At 37.0% G+C, this 16,384-nt stretch overlaps 1 long non-coding RNA gene across 2 annotated transcripts in view; it reads right to left on the bottom strand.

Moving 5' to 3' along the window:
• LOC145292093 (uncharacterized) overlaps nt 1-16,384 on the bottom strand; it is a 460,939-nt gene that overhangs the window by 132,370 nt on the left and 312,185 nt on the right. Inside the window, exon 2 of one of the 2 annotated variants that reach the window (XR_013869550.1) lies at nt 750-1,343. The exons of the other annotated variant lie outside the window; for it this stretch is intronic. This is a non-coding gene — a long non-coding RNA (uncharacterized LOC145292093). Of the gene's footprint in view, nt 1-749; nt 1,344-16,384 lie in introns of those variants that run through there. 2 annotated transcript variants of the gene reach the window in all.

Raw genomic sequence — 16,384 nt, forward strand, 5'->3', positions numbered from 1 at the left:
ACAGTGGTCAAAAGGACAATATTGTAGTAATCGTTAGAAGTGAAGTGTAAATTTGGTGAATTGGATTACTTAAGGGAAACGGCTCATCAAGAACTTGTTTACATTAGACTTGAAGACGGCCATATTGTAGTCAGCTGAAAAGCAGGTAAACGGAAGAGAGTTCTACACATGTGCAGTCCTAAGAAAGAAGCTTTGTTCATAGGATCTACGTTTAGGTTTAGGCACAGATAAAGAGTGGGGGAAATTATTGATAGTGGTTTCAGCCAAACGAGTGAATAGACTTCTTTTAAAAATATCAGTTCTTGTTCAGAGAAGCTTGATATTTCTACAGAAACTAAATAAAACCTGAAAAAAAAAGTGAGCTTCAGCGAAGAAAAAGTTGGAAACTTATGCGAAATTTAAATGTGCCTTTTATGAAGAGTATGACCTTACCAATTTTGGTACTTCATAACGTTTTATATATTTTAGAAGAAAACAAGGAGAAATTTAATGCACCCTAGATTTCTCTTCTGAAATAAACACTTCATTTTTATCTCTATTCTAAACTCTTTTCAATTAATGGCCTCTTTAAAATGATAAGTAAAAAAAAAATAGTTATTGCAGAAAGTCTTTAAACTAAAAGTAAATATGATAAAATAAAATTTCTAAGAGATTAATCTCAATTAATGTATTGCCTGGTGTAGAACATTCAAATTGATTTTAAGAAGCATTAAATATTCCTGTGCTGATCAAATCCGAAAATCCTAGCAATAAAAACTTGCAATTTTATTGGCTGCTTGAAGAAAAAAAAGAAAAAAATGCAAAGTAATGCAGATAACTGAGGAAATTCAGCCAATGTTGCTGAATTATAATGCTTTCCACTTTTTTTGCTTATATATACAAAAAAAAATACATACCTGTCCCAGGATGGGTAAAATGAATTCTCCTAACATTTTTGCAGCACTTATGTTGCTAATAAAGCTTAAAATCGAGGTAAAATGGATCAAATTTAATGCAAATCTGAAATATCTCAATTTTCAAATAGGAAGTTTTTGTCACTTAGGTTCGAGTTGGGACTTTTCAAAGCTGCACTCTTTCCGAATATCGACCGGAACAAAAATGATCGATATTATCTCGGAAAAAAAAAAAAAAAAAATGTGAAGCCTGCTAATGATCTTTGAAACAAAATATACAAGTCTTCGCAGAAAACAGTTCCACATGTTTACAAATATTCTAAAATAGAATACATAAAAACTACTTACCAAAATTAAGTATAAAAAGTTAAACCAGAAAGGAATTGGTCTTAAATTCACAGGGAAGCTTCTTTTTTGTCCTCAGTAAAAATAAAATCTTTAAAGACTTACCTAAAAAGAAAAAAAAAACATGGATTAATATTGAAATAACATTAAACAGATGTGGAAAAAGATCACCATTAATATAATAAATAACATGGCAACATTAAAATAATAGACAAGGTTGATATCTAATATATAAAGTAAAGTTAGTCTGTTTTTTTTTTGTTTTTGAAATAAGGATTAATAATTTGGATTATTCAAACTACCATTCTCATCTTCAGTGTTAATCTGTTGAACTTGGGAATCTGTATGGAATTTCAAATGCAACTCTTTACTTAATCTACAATTGTAGCATGTTCTCATTCTGTCAGCCATGATTGGGTTGAAGTCTTAAGTAATTTACAACTGTGTTCTTAATATCGCCTGCACTCCAGATCGAATCTACAGCCTCCAGAACTGTGTCACTTAGAACTGAATTTTACTTATTCCTTAATCCGTTATGTCATTGGCTCTTGATCCATTCATTCAGCACAACCATAGCCGAGATTGAACTCACTACACAAGTTTGTAGTGTAATTCAAATCTTGTCAGTAGCTGAATGCTTGATGCTTCGCTAGGGTTATCAAGAGTATTTTTTATCGTGACGCCATCACTAGATGGGGTGCCTACGATGGCTTAAGAGACCCATCTACCTTCATGAGAAGGATAGAGCATGCCAGTTTCTCAACCTGGTATTTTACCTCGCGGTACATACACAGCACCCGGCTTTCCCAAATGGTCACCCATCTGGTGCTGGCCAGGCGCAATATTGCTTAACTTCAGTGATCTGGTGAGAACCGGTGTGTCAAGGGCTCTTGATGGTGATTCTAAAACTGTAAATGCAAATTATTTCTACTCAGTCATGGCTGACAAAACGTGATCATGCTAATTCCATGGATTAAATAAAGGATTCCATTCTGTACAGATTCGCAAATTCAACAGAAATGTTCCAGAGTTTAACAAGGTACATCTGAAGAAGATCGAAGGTTACATTAATCTAAACGTTGAGAGAATAACACCTAAGATGAGGACAGTAGTTCAAATAATACTAAAGTTAGTCTCTTTATTTTTGTCATCGATAGCTTTCTTCCTACAATATTTGATTCTGATTCGTCAGTTCTTTTCGTGGATCCCTGCAGCGTGTTGTTAAAAAACAATAAAATGTAATTCGATTTTAATTTCTTGCAGAAAATACTTAAGTTGGAATTATTTTCATGCGGAAATCCTCTTAGAAAACGGAATGGAAATCTTTATTTGTAAGATTTACTTCCTTTTTATTCAAAACAAAAAAAAAAAAATCTTTTGGAAAAAAAAAAAAATTGGCATAGATTAAAAACAAAAACCAAAAAAAATTGCAGATAAAAACACTACCGGGCAAAGGCTGGTTGGGAAAGGTAGTAGTAAATAAAAGGAAAATATGAACAGAGTGAAAATGGTTTGCTGTAAAATAAAAAGTATCTAATAATGCCTAACTGACTAATCACAGAACAACAGAAAAGAAATGAAGCATATACCTCCTAAAGAGTTGCAAAAAACATAAACAAAAAGATTGCTGCCATATGGATGGGTTTTGACAGGAAAAATATCTGCATTATGGGATATATCTGCCAGCCATGAAAAGGATGCATGCTAATGGGACAACAGTGAAGAAAATTAGTTTCTATATCTTGTGTGGAAGTTGCAGCCGTGAACGAGAAATAGGATGTGGAAGCAAGAAAACTAGTGAGGAGGTAAAAAGAAAGAAGTGGAGAAAGATGAATTAAGAAGAGGCAATGCAGTAAAAAGAAGAAAAACTAAATAAAATAACGAAGACATAGACTTTTTTTTTTTAATGGGAATCGCTCCAAACAAGGTATGAAGCCACTTGATGTAAAGAGCTGAAATAAATACCACTTCAAGGTCAAATGCTATTTAACAATAAACATTATAATGGATAGATTCCAACTCAGAAAATAGCAATTCTTTCTCCTTTGTCAGAAACTGTGTCCATGGAATGTTAGGATTAAAGGACAAAATAAGGGAAGCAAGAGTTATGAGGCCATCAAAAAGAAATAAATAAATAAAATAAAATAAATAAATAAAAATAAAAAATAACATGGTCCACTTCCCATAGTCAAGTTTGAAATTTCTTTCTTTTTTTTTTTTACTTTGATCTGGAAATCAAGAAAACGCTACCTACTATATTAAATAAATTTTTATCAGCACTCCAAAATCAACTCATCAAGTTAAAGGATTTGCTGAAAGAATATCACTTGCCTAGCATGGCGTTTTATTTATTTATTATTTTTTTTTTTACATGGAAGTCACCATTTATCAAGGCTCGAAGTCCATCCAAGAATAATTGTTAATGATTGTACGGTAGTCACTAAGACAACACCGTATTAATAGTTAGTGCTGCGAATGGAGTAGATTTAGTTATTTAGAGGGAGGTCAACAAGAACTTGTTTACACTGGACTTGAAGACGACTATATTGTAGTCAGCAGAGTTTCACAGGCGTGAACTTCTAGGAAAGAAACTTTGTTCATGGAATTTGTGTTTAGATTTAGGCACAGATAGAGAGTGATGGTTGTTGTAGATAAACGAGTGTTTTTTGTGAAAGTTTAGCAAAAGAGTATCATAGATTGAAGCTCAGGTTATCCTAAGGATGAATCGATTATGCTGGCATGGTAATGTGGACTGTTCATTCTCTTGGATAAACTGTCGCAGAAACATGAATGCCCTAAATCGCAGGAAAGTTGGCTAGCCAAAGAAAACTTGGAAGCAAGTGATTGGACAAGATCGCACAGAGGGATATCTGAATACTGCGAATCCACTAGACCATGAAAAGTGAAGAGTGAGCTTGTATAATAGCAGAAAACGTCTGAATCCTGAACAAGAGAAAATAATAATAAAAATGTATAAATGATAATAAACTAATAATAAAATATAAAATTAATGTACTAAAAAAAAAAAAAAAAAAAAAAAAAAAAAAATAGAATTAATTTTTTTCTGATTGGTTTTAGATTTACCCACAATCCTTTGCAGGGAAGTCTTCCTCTTCCGGTTTCTAAAAAGAGCGCCATGTTTTAAAAATGAAAAAGCAAAATGAAGTGTAAAAGAACGGGGATTTATTAATATAGAGAGAAAGCCATCGTTCATAAAGATGCTTTGATACAATAAAAATGATATTTAAATGTAAGTAGGACTCTGTTTTATTTCTACCCAACGTTAAACAATCAATGCAGCGCACATGACGCATAAAACTTCCCTCCACATGGAAATATCCAGGTTGCGAGAGGTAACATTCCACACAAGAACTCTTACTGAGCTGGCATTGCTCGTTCATTTTGTTAATTTTGTGAAAAATAAATTTGGAGTATTTTTAAGCGAATGGTATTTCTTTTTATTGCCTTGTTTTATCATTATCTTGTGAGCTTCCGTAATGGGGTGGGGGGTTCACCTCAAACACACAAAAAAGGATTATAATTTCAGAAAGTATCTCCACTCCCGTTGCGCCTACTCTCTTGCTCGATCTGGAATCGCTCAGCACCGAGAAATGAAGCTCATTTTGTAGTTTCCAGCTTCACATGCACACAAGATTATGCGAGAACGCACATAATAAAATGTTGGCCGCCATCTTTGTTTTTCCTTTTCTCGGCCTGAACTCACTCCCTGAGCACCCACGGTAAGACTTGTTTTTTCTTAGATTCTAACCACATGCCTCCCTGATCTCAAGATCATATTTCGTAGTCTCTCATCCACTGTGGCGGTCGCCTCTCTCTACTTGGCCTCTGAGGTGTCTCGCCCTCCTCCTGTTGCTGCACATTCCCCTCCATTGCTTCGCCTTCCACTGGTTTGATGTTGAGAATATGCCTCGGTACTCCATTCACCACAACGTTGTTTCTAGTGTTCCTCCCAGTCACACGACCTCTACTCCATTGTGTGGTGCAGCACGCCCCCGGTGGCTTCACCCATACCTCATCCCCGAGTTTAATGGTCCCTGTGGCTTCTGCCTCTCTGTTTGCCGGTTCAACCCTGGGATGTCTCCAGGAATATGCGAACGTTGACAGTCGCGGAACCGTCTCTGGCACTTGTCCCAATCTAGGCGACATATTCTACCAGTAGACGGCTTGCTCGGGTGCCTCCTCTTTCCACAACTGCCTTTATGGTGCAGTGGTTTCTCTCCACGATCCTGTTGCCACTGGGTCTGTAGGCAGCTCTGAAAAATTGTTGGATATTCCATTTCTTCATTACTTCCATTGTGGCACTATTTCCTTGTGCCACTGTTTCTAACACACTCTGCAGCATGGACGGGTGGTAAATTGTCCATGAGCGTAGAGATACAAAGAAACCCCTTCCCATAATTCCCTTGCTATCTTTCTGTCTTTTTCCTACACGACCACCATGATGTGAGGACGCATAGACTGTCTCTCCGTAAATGAGGGGGGGCCACCCCCTCCCTCAACACTAGTTAGGGTAGGTTAGTTAGCTTTGAAAAGCCTATTGTAAAAATTAATTGTAAATTGTTTTTTTTGTAATATATATTGTATCTCTAATGTAAAATAAAATAGTTAGTTATACCTTTGTATATTACAATTGTGTCGCGTGTCATTTTTCTTGTGTCTGCCATGAATGCCTTCATAAATGTCTGAAGTCGAAAGGCGGCCCTGAGGACAAAGAGATGAAGATTCCCACCAGAATGCCACCAGGGTGAAGAGATCATCTTGAGAAAAGAAAGGAGCCACACCCAGATCCAACATCTCAGGTATGATTTTCTTCTTGTTACTCAGACCCTAATGACTGGCCCATCTTCATGTCTTCATGAGACCGCTTTAAGACATTTACTATAACACGTCTGTCGGCCACACCCCAGTGACCGGCTGATAGTGGTATAAATGTTGCCTTAAGACGCAGGATTGACCCTGGTTAATTACCAGACGGATCTCGTCGAATCTGTGTCGCAGTATAAATGATGCACTATGACCAAGACATATTGTTTCCCAGCATGGAAATAATTTCGACTCTTAAACCCACGGCACAACCAAAAATAATGACCACTAGACGAATCGAATAAAAAAAAAATGGTCCACGGTCTTTAAAAACGGAAAAAACTATTATTTCTGGCAAAATTTTTAAAAAAAAATGGCAGACCAGTACACACGCGCACAAAAAAAAAAAAAAAAACGCACTCAAAAAGAAAATTCAGAACCTGAACAAAAAAATTGTCTTGCACCTACAAAAAAAAAACAGTTTACAAAAGATCGATTTAGAAAAAAAGAGTATTGAAAGTAACCCTTCGAAAAAAAAGTAAGAAATGTGTCCCACACAAAAAAAAAAAAAACAGAAACGAGAAAAAAGTGTCTCTAGAATATGCAATATCTCTTTCTCTCTCACGCTTTCTCTCTTTCTGTCTCTCTCCGGATATATATCGATATGTGTGTATATCTATGCATCTTGTTATTACATGAAAGAAAAAAAAAAAGAAAAAAATCCTTCAAACATGAAGCTCGAAAAATAAATTTAAAAAAAAAAAAGGAAAGAAAATAAAGGATACCTAACATTTTTTATCTGATCTTTATTTCAGGTTTATAAAGATATAGGACTTTTTAAAAAATTGCTTTTGACTTTGCAAGTGTTAGATTCAGATTTGAAAAAAATAGAACTTTTACATTACATTTTATTCCATGAACAGTTGATGTGTTTTTTTTTCGGGTTAGATTAGCAGTTAATGCCGAAACATATGTGGTTTTTTGATTTGATTATGTTTTTTTTTATTAATTTTGATTTGTCTGTTTAAAAAAAAGGAAAAAAAATGGATTGCTAAAAATTTGGATTACATAATGTGAACGTTTTTTTTTGTGTGTGTGAGAATGCCTTTTACAAAATTGTTCAAAATAAGATTATTTTTCTATTTAGTTATTTTTTTAAAACTCGTAGAAATGTTTAATGTCTACCTGTCACTCATTTTTTAAAACAATGGCCGCACATGGGAAAGATAAGCGAAGATGACCTCGTCATGGTGTTTGCGAGGGTGTTGAGGAACGGGTGGTAGAGCAATGCTATCTGCCTCTCTCTCTCTCTCTCTTCTTCTCTTTATCTTTCTCTCTCTCTCATTCCCTTACCTTTTAGGGTCTATGAGGACGAGAGAGAAAATTGTCGAAGATTTTTTTGTTATTACGTAATGATATCATGAGAGTGGTAGGGTGTGTGGTGGCATCGCTCTGTCTCTATCCCCTTCTTTCCCCCTCGGTCTCTTTCTCTACTCTTGCGTTTTAATGATTGTATAGCTAAACCCCCATGGCTGATTGCAGGAGGGCATATAATAACGAATTAACTTGGAGTTTTTTAAATTTTTCTACCAAGTTTAAAGAACAAAATTATTTATGCTTCGTTAAATTACATTAAATGATGTCTTCAATTGGTTTTTATTAAAAATAAAAACTGAGACGATTATTCAAACAGCACTTAAAGTACTTTTTTGAAGTCTTCGAGTGTTTGGAAAAGCCAACTGTTACATGATTACGTTAATTTTTAAAGAGTTCTCTGAAGTGTTCATAGTTTTTCTTAAAGAAAAATTACGCTATTACATTTCGAATATTCTCTGAATTTTTAATAATTTCTAAGGAAATATTGTTTGACTAACGAAAGAGATTTTCCTGAACTCTAGATGATTTTAAGGAAGAATTATTCGAGCAAATTCTTTAATTGAAGGTTTATTTGAAATTGGACCGTATGATAGGGGTCCCTGAAATATTGACTGAGGAGTATATACGTAAAATTGAATTAATTATTAAAAAAAAAAGATTTCCTCAGTCTAGAAAGATCTCTCTTTAATTGAAACTTTAATTTTTTCGAGCTGTTAACTATACAGAACTGGTCGTTAACTAATGTGACTCCCAGGTGTGGCGGGAGTTTATTAATTCGAAATAATCCTTGTGAGTGAGTTTAGGAAAAGAATTGCTTTTAAATGATAAAATAATTACTTTGGAAAATAAAGTTAATTAACGTGAAATGTTTCTGAATTCGAAATGACCTTGATAATGACCTATAAGAAGAAATGATTTTTAAGAATCAATTAAATAACTTTAAATATACACTGAATTTTAAAAATAATAATTACGAAATGAAAAATTTGGGATGTTTCTGAATCTCATTGTGAAGGGTGAATTGATTCAAAATGAATTGTCTATGATCTTTTCGGAAGATTAATTTTAATAATGAACCAAATGTTTGGAATAATTTTTGAATTGTATTACGAAAAATGGGTCTATTCGAAGTTTATGACCTTTTGAGAAGATTGGTTTTTATAATAATAAATGAATTACTTTGGAAAGAAGTTAACTAACATAAATTGATTTTAACGATGAACCAAAATACTTGAAATAATTTTTAAATTTTGGAATTAAATTTTAATGATCTTTTGTAAATCAAGTTTTGAAAAAATACACATACTTTTTAAATGTACCCTGAAATTTGGGAAAAAGTTAATTATGAATGTAATAACTGAAATGCGTTTGCATTGTGTAAACAAATTCTAATTGTGACCGAGGTGCTCTGAAATGATTTTTTACAAATGTTTTCTTTTTAAGAAAAAAAATTGTTAACACCCTATTTCATTGATTTAATGTATACCAGGTTTCTGAATTGTTTATTTTTGGATTTTTTTCCCCCTAATTGAGTATTCTAACTCATGAAGGCTGAGTGCCCTTCTTAATTAATTCTTTATATAATTAATAAATATTCCGTGGTGGATAGTTTTTATTGGTCGCTCGGCGGCAGACTCCTTGCTCTAACAGAATTAATTGGATTAGAACCTCTGAAGATCAAGGTTTTACTAAATCCATATAGGTCGGCGTGATGAGGTCACGTAACCCCGACTTATCTAAAATACATTATACTGGTTGCTGAAGAGAGCGTAAGTCCAGTAACTGAAGTAATAACTTGGAATACATATAGGTCGGCGTGATGAGGTCACGTAACTCCGACTTGGTTAAAATACATTATACTGGTTGCTGAAGGGAGCGTAAATCCAGTTACGAAAATAATGTTATGCAGACTAAATTAAAAAAAACGTATAGGTCGGCGTGATAAACTCACGTAGAATCCGGCTTAGTGAAATACGTATAGGTCGGCGTGATAAACTCACGTAGAATCCGGCTTAGTCAAATACGTATAGGTCGGCGTGATAAACTCACGTAGAATCCGGCTTAGTGAAATACGTATAGGTCGGCGTGATAAACTCACGTACAATCCGGCTTAGTGAAATACGTATAGGTCGGCGTGATAAACTCACGTAGAATCCGGCTTAGTGAAATACGTATAGGTCGGCGTGATAAACTCACGTACAATCCGGCTTAGTCAAATACGTATAGGTCGGCGTGATGAACTCACGTAAAATCCGGCTTTGTTAAAAAATATTATACTGGTTGCTTAAGAAAGTGTAAATCCAGTAACTGAAATCATGAGGTCATTGCCTCGATGGAGGGCGAGGATGATTACCCTCTCTGGTATTTGAAGCAGTATACCAGTCTACCAGGAGCCTGGTGGAAAAAAATAACTTGCTTCACTGAGTTCCTGAGGAACGTAGAGCATGGGGACATTGATTGCTGACGGCCGGTTGACACACCATTCACGGAAAATTAGGGACTTCTGAAATTTATGAATACTCATAAATTTCGGATTGCATAGGGAGGGATGTGGCACTATTTCCTTGTGCCACTGTTTCTAACACACTCTGCAGCATGGACGGGTGGTAAATTGTCCATGAGCGTAGAGATACAAAGAAACCCCTTCCCATAATTCCCTTGCTATCTTTCTGTCTTTTTCCTGCACGACCACCATGATGTGAGGACGCATAGACTGTCTCTCCGTAAATGAGGGGGGGGCCACCCCCTCCCTCAACACTAGTTAGGGTAGGTTAGTTAGCTTTGAAAAGCCTATTGTAAAAATTAATTGTAAATTGTTTTTTTTTGTAATATATATTGTATCTCTAATGTAAAATAAAATAGTTAGTTATACCTTTGTATATTACAATTGTGTCACGTGTCATTTTTCTTGTGTCTGCCATGAATGCCTTCATAAATGTCTGAAGTCGAAAGGCGGCCCTGAGGACAAAGAGATGAAGATTCCCACCAGAATGCCACCAGGGTGAAGAGATCATCTTGAGAAAAGAAAGGAGCCACACCCAGATCCAACATCTCAGGTATGATTTTCTTCTTGTTACTCAGACCCTAATGACTGGCCCATCTTCATGTCTTCATGAGACCGCTTTAAGACATTTACTATAACACGTCTGTCGGTGACGTGTTATAGTTGCAGAATGGCCAAATCGCTCGGGCCTGCAATCAATCATGGTCAGGTCAAGTCCACCCCTGTAATGGGTGACATCGCATGCCAGTTTCTCCCAGGTCCCACTCACCCCCAATTGACCAGCTTCATGTGTGCTTGGAGCAGGATCAATCGACTGACATCTATCGCATGTCCTGACCACTTGCCTCACTTGCTCCTTGGTGACACTTGGGTCGACTTTCTTCACCAAGTACTACGTCCTCTCTACCCCCATATGGTGCAGATTGTGCAGCTCTTGCATGCCAACATTATCTAGATCCGATGCAGCAACAACATCTTTCTTTGGCAAAAGCCAACTCTTCCTCACTCTCATGAGAGCATCTGCTTGGTTCTTCTCAGAAGCCACCATGTCTACGCGAAGCTTCAAACAAAACTCCTGCATCAGCTTAGCTAGCATCCCAAGTCTGCGCTTCACTAACATCTCTGCTGCCCCTTTCGTTCTTATTCTTTTTTTGCTTGAAATGAGGGACTTTCGCCAAGCTAACACCGTAGCAGAGTCTGTTTTAATGCAGATGTCACGCAGTCCCCATTTCAAGGCCAGATTGACCCCTTTGATTATCGCATCTAATTCCGCTACATTGATGTGGCTGACATCATTGTTCTTCCTTAACCAGGCCGCATCTTCTGCAACCACTCCTCCAACTTCCAAAATGACCCCTGTTGCAATACTGCTTGCATCACACCACACAACTCCATCCAATGTTCGCAGTACGTTCCAGGTTCCCCCGGACTGGGTCTTGCCGTTCTGCTTCTTTCAGGAGCTCTTCCATCATGGCGACCGTTCTTCCTCCCACTTTATCATTCCATCCTCTTCCTTTGGCATGCCTCCTTATGTAGCTGCATGCTGGTCTAAGCCAGCTAACAATGGGGTAATGTCCGATCAACTTCACGCATATGGAAAACAGTTCCCGTCTTGAGCTCTTGCTTCAATTGCAGGATCTCGTTCCCCCTGCAAAACTCTAGGCTGCCCAACGCACCTCATTTCAGCCTTAGCCTCAAAGCAGCCCCTCCATCTAATTTTTCAGGCGCTTTGGCGACCAACCCAAACCTCTTCAAATGAGCCACCACCTCCTTGGCAGTTACCAGAGTCTCATTCACCAGAATGTCGTTTATGTATGAACTCACTGCCTCATCTCATTTTCCCATTGTCTCCAGAATCTTCCTGAGGATAGTTGACATGATCTTGGGTGCCGAATTTAACCCGAACCCCACTCGCGTAAGGCAGTAGGTTTTGCCTTTGTACCTGACTAACTGGTATTTCCAGAGCTTCTTGGCGATGTGGAGTTGCAAATAGGCAGATTTTAGATCTACCAACGTAGATGCTCCATTCATCTGTCTCCATTCTCTAATGGTCTGACTGCACACATCTACGGTGTCGCCTCCAGTATGGCACTTAACATGTTGGTTCAGCTCTCGGAAATCCAGGACCGGTCTTACTTTCCCTTTAGTTGGTTGCAGAATGGCCATCAACGGCAAAATGCCTGAGTCAACGTCATCTGTCCAAGGCAGCAGTATACACTCCTCAATCCATCGGTCCACTTCTTGTTCAAACTCCTTTCTACCCCTCCTCTAAGCGAATTAGTGTAGCACGCCACCCTGTTTATCATCAATGGTACTTGATGTTTCCATGCCCACTCCACCGTCCACTGCTCTCCGTTGACTTCGGCTCGGAAGTTCTGATCTTTGATCGACATTTTTCTTTCCTCCCCGGCCTTGTTGGTCTCTCCGTGAGCTTGCTCTGTCACTGCGCACTCAGTTAGTACGAACCTCATGTTGTTGCATGTGATGGTAATGCCTCCAAGTCGGCATATAACATCCATTCCAATGATGGCTTGGATGCCAGGCATCAGATGATCGGTGACAATTGCATGGACCCTCATCCGGTGTTCAACAATATCAATAGTGACGGTCTTCCTCCCTTGACACTTCACTCGCGACCCATCGAATGCCACTACTTCACCCTTCCCTTTCCATCTTCCGACCAGGTCGTGTGCACCATGGTAGTGGTACAGCCAGTGTCGATCAGGGCCATAACTCCCCGTCCTTCCATCACGATCTTCTGCTTGGGCATCTGCTGCGAGTGCGCCCCGATTCGGGAATCGTGGCGGCCGCTGGTGCGTCGGCTTCCCCTTGTCAGTTTCCTGAACTCGTGCATTTCATCACTAAATGGCATCTCTGATTGCATCTATAACACACTGTCCGTTGCAAGAACTTCCTGCAGTCTCTTCTCATGTGTGGTCCCCCACATTCGAAGCATGCCACCCTCGGGTTTGGCAGACTCCTGCCCACATCCTGCTGTAGCGTTGCCGTTGTCCCTCCAGGCTCCGTGAGCTGGGTGTTCACCAAGATCTTTGCAGTTTTGAGCAGCTCACTCACATCCAGCGTCTCCACTCCCGGGACCTGCTGCAAACGTTTCAATATCTCTTCCGGGAACCCGGTAATGAACGTCATTTTGACTATGTGACTCGTGGCGTGTTCCCTGATGCCCAACAACTCAACCAATCTCCTTATTTTCCTTTTCTCGGCCTGAACTCACTCGCTGAGCACCCACGGTAAGACTTGTTTTTTCTTAGCTTCTAACCACATCTTGTAGGATAGAGGAATTTAATATCTATTAATTATCACTACCCTACAAAGTTATATTAAATGAATAGAAGAAAGAAGTCAAAAAGATGGTTCTTTAGTTAATCTTTTACAGTGTTGAAGACAATAACACGACTTTCACCTAACACTAAACACATTATTATTACTTTTCATTGTACATTTATTTACAGTAAAGTTATAAGAAATAAACTAAAGAATTTGCTGCTGCATGGATGTTTTCAGTATCTGCAAGGCTGGAAACACAAGATGCTCCAAAAGTCTTGGCCATATTTTTACATTGAATATCCTGAGGACTATTAAAGATAAGGCATCTGAAATTAAATAAAACAAATCAATAGCAAAATTACAAAAAAACTTAACACATTTAGCTTTAAAATGGCACCACTTCCATCTTACTAGCATTCATAGTTAAGCAGATGTAAGGACTTGAAATGTGCCCAAGACTTTTGGAACACCTTGTATATCTCCATTATAAGGCATAAAACGGATGCATGCTAATGGAATGGCACCGAAGAAAATTAATTTGTACATCTCGTGTGAAAGCTGGCAGTTCAAGGGTTAAAACGGCGATTCTTCCTTGATAATTAAGATTAATCTCAGAGTAAAAATGGTTCCCAGCTTGGACTAAAACATGTCTGGAAATTTGGACCAAAAAAATGTTTGTATAAATAAAAAAATATAAAGTTTTTATGCTAAATTAATATAGAAAGAAATGCATGTATACATACATTCACAAGTTGTATAACAAAAATTATTCGTAGAATATTTCTGAACACTATTTTGTTCCTTCATGTCAGCATATAAATCTATATCTAAATAAAGTTGAGTTTTGCATCGCACTTACGTTGATATTAAAAGCCTATTTTTTCTATTTAAAATTATTAAAACGAACTTCTTAATATACTCAGTCATGAATATACTAACGACTAAATAAAGGTTAACTAATTTACATATTCCTTTGAAAAATGAGCGTTAATTAATTATTCATTTTTATGGTACCTTATTAGATGATTGGTTTTATTTAACTATTACGCTCAGTTCTATTTATGTATAGTTTCTACATTGTGTATAATTGGGTAGCATTTCGGATGCAAACGTTCCAGCACACACAAATGTATTATATAAGTGACCTTGTGTGTGCAAAATATTTCTACCAAACTCCTGTTAATTCTTAGTCCATAAACTTGAAATGTTATATAGAGAGGAATTAGGTCTGTGGAAAAATTCGATTTGGTTTTTAGCCGGTAAAAATTGCTGCTAAGGGAGCAAAATTGAAAAAAATAAGCATGGACCTTGGCAAGTTGGTTAAGCATGCGTAAATGCACATTCATACCATATACAACGTTATTTCGCAAGGTTTTCCATACGTATGGATATAGTACAGATGGCTATGGATAAGGCCCGTGACGTCTATGTTTTGATTTCGATTCTAGCTGATGGTACCAAATTCAATGTTTTTTAAACTTCTGATACCATTAACATATATTGGATACAGCACAATAATCAATAGAGATTTGGCTATATAATAAATATGAAATTTACATCAACTAAAATATAATATTTATGCATATTTTATGAATGTGTAACGTCAGGCTGCCTGCTAGTAAATATATAAAATACAGATAATTTTAAATTGTCATCCAGTTCTTATAGAATGAAAAGGAACATTCGTTCAAATATATATTATTTCCTTGAGACGGTATCGCATAAAACCAAAATAAAATCGAATCAGTAAATGAAGCTCTAATTGATAGTTAATTTACAGTCTCGCCATTCAACTATCAATTCGGTATCCAATTCTGTTTCTTAAAACAGATTGTAATACTCTTAACATGATAATCGCAGGAACAATTACCAGCCAAACTATCAGTTCCACTCATACCATTTGTCGAACGTATAATCAATTAGAATCAATAAAAAGCTGATCAGTTTCTTTCTTTATCGATTGACTGTGAAAAGAATTGGTTGGATTAAATTCTGTTCGGTGTTTGTCAATAACAAGTGTTTCATCTCATTTGAAGTCATTATGTTCCTCTTAACACGACGGACAATTTCACAATTTATCATTTAACATTTTATCAGGTCACAAACCTCAGTCACAGATATAGTAAAGGAAAATATCTTAGATATCTATCTGGTCACACGCTGTGAGTGGAATGAGCAAGATATTAAAGACAGGTGACTACAATAAGACATAGATGCTTCCTATATAATCAGAAGAATAACATCTGGTGGATACTGTTTGTGGCAAGACAGACTAGAGAGTGCTTCTTCTATATACATCTATATCTATATATATAAAAGGCAAAATGTGTGAGACCATTTCGTGTATGTCTTCAAAAGGCTTTTCTCGCACACAGTTCCGATGTCGTTACGATCGCTTATAACTGTTTATATGGGTCCTAAATAATATTTACGATTTGGGAAAGTGCGTCGCATCTAGATTTATTTACGTCGAATTTTACAAAATTATTGCTATTTTGGCTTCTCGCATGTTGATGAGGCTTTTTCGTATAAAAAGCGAAACTAATTCAAAGTTAACAACGAACAACGTTCTCGGCATTGCGCCGGGAAATGTCCAGAAGCAATCAGCTTTGATCATCTGTTGAGGGAAAAAAACAAAATCAGTCATACTTGGGTAAACAACTGCGTGGCTTCTATTTGACCTTCTTAATTAGGTCAAATGGAAGCAGCAGAGTTACGCCTGTATTTATAGTTTAATAAATAAATTCAAACCTGAGAATGTTGTATGTATGTCGCGGTGGCCTAATGGGTAACGTCTCCCGGTTTTTTTTTTTCATACATTAATTTCCAACTCAAGGGTACGGGTTCGATTCTCATACTTACCTACCAAAACATTTATTTTATTATTTAATCCCCCCCGGAGTTTTGATTTACCTCAAGACACCCGGGCATCGCCGGGTACCCCCGCTAGTATATATATAAAAGGCAAAATGTGTGTTAGTGTGTGTATCTGCATTTTTTGTCTATGTCCGGCAAAGGTTTGTGGAGGGAGGGACGCTCGGGGCGGTGACTGTTTCTTAGAACCTTTTATATGCTACTTAGATTATCATATCTACGATTTACGAAACGAGGTCGCGTGTATCTAATTTGGGCGACTTTTACACGCTATTTTCAT

Source organism: Euprymna scolopes, chromosome 13, assembly GCF_053919585.1.
Source record: "Euprymna scolopes isolate OS-2025 chromosome 13, ASM5391958v1, whole genome shotgun sequence".
NCBI classification, from domain to species: Eukaryota; Metazoa; Mollusca; class Cephalopoda; order Sepiida; family Sepiolidae; genus Euprymna; species Euprymna scolopes.